Below are 1,455 nucleotides of genomic sequence, written 5' to 3'. Positions count from 1 at the left end.
CCTTGGGTTAGGCAGAGCTTTCTCAGGATACAAAAAGCATGAATCACAAAAAAGATTAATTGAATTACATAAAAATTAAATAAGTTTGCTATTTGAAGACAGTTAAGAAAATAAAAAGGTATGCTACGGACTGGAAGAAAATAGTTGCAAAACACATTTTATAAAGGACTTTTATTTAGGGTGCATAAAAACTCATATTTGATAATTGGACAAATAACTCAATTTTTTAAATGGGCAAAAGATTTGAACACTTTATCAACTTTTTGCCCTTTTCCAACTTTCAAGATGTTGAAGGGAGAATGTGATGGGTCCTCTGCTGTAAAATTCTGGATTTCCCTGGGTCTTCTGTTAGGAATGGTGATCAATTGTACTGACAAAACAGGAGTCAAAAATCTGTGTATTATCTCTGTGAAGGAAATCAAGGTATGGTTGAATAGACTTCCCACTGCTGGTGTGGGTGATATGGTGATAGCCACAGGTAAGAAAGGCAAACTAGAGCTCAGAAAGAAAATGTACATAGCAGTGGTAATTTAGCAATGCAAGTCATACTAGAGAAAGGATGGTGTGCTTCTTTATTTTGAAGGTAATGTGGGAGTCATAGTAAATAATAAAGATATGATGAAAGGTTCTACCATCACAGGACCATTGGCAAAGTTAAGTGCAGACTTGTGGCCCAGGATTGCATCCAATGCTGGCAGCACTACATGATTCTCCAGTGTATTTGTAAACAAACAAACAAACATACAGACGTGCATACATTAAAATTTATCTGCTCCTTTCCTTAAAGAAGGAGAAGAAGAAGAGGAGGAGAAGGAGGAGGAAGAGGAAGAAGAAGAAGAGAAAGAGGAAGAAGAAGAAATAATACAAGACATTAGCCAAGAAATTTCTGGTTTCAGCACCTACATGTAAAGAGTTTGAAAGTTGTCACTACCATCCTTACATCAAGAAAGAGATGGACAAACTAAAATTCAATGACTTTTCTTAGATTCATCAGAGAACTGAGGTAACAGGGCAAACTGTCATTCCCAAATCTGGCGATACAGGCACATACAGAAAATCTTACCTGGAGCAGAAGATGCTGGAGCTGCAAGCTGTTAGGTAACTTTGAAAAATTGCTGGAGGCTGAGTGTGGACTAGCATGAGAGGAAGAGACTCCTGGAGGCTACAATCATTGGGGGGAATCCCCACACCTCTGTGGGCTTTTCCTCACAGTGAGAATCTGAGAAAGACCCCCTAGAGGCCCTGGTGGGAAAGAGAAAGAATAACCATGGGGAAATCTTTCCAGATTCTTCTTCATCACAAAATCTCCAGAGGGAAAGACTTTGCCAGTGGGAAAGACTGTCAAAAGAAGATATGGAAACATTATTCTATTTGGGAAAAGGAAATTTTAGCTCTCTCCAGTCTTCTTGTATCACCCAAGGGGGGAAAAACAATCATATACAATATGAAGCAAGA

General features: G+C 38.6%; 1 pseudogene; it reads left to right on the top strand.

The window, feature by feature from the left end:
* The first annotated feature begins 285 nt into the window (after window positions 1-285).
* On the top strand, window positions 286-708 carry LOC110596342 (annotated as a pseudogene).
* Window positions 709-1,455: the final 747 nt, after the last annotated feature.

Source organism: Carlito syrichta, unplaced genomic scaffold (genome assembly GCF_000164805.1).
Source record: "Carlito syrichta isolate Samal-C Ts95f unplaced genomic scaffold, Tarsius_syrichta-2.0.1 Scaffold308807, whole genome shotgun sequence".
NCBI lineage: Eukaryota > Metazoa > Chordata > Mammalia > Primates > Tarsiidae > Carlito > Carlito syrichta.
This window is presented reverse-complemented; position numbering and strand designations above follow the sequence as displayed.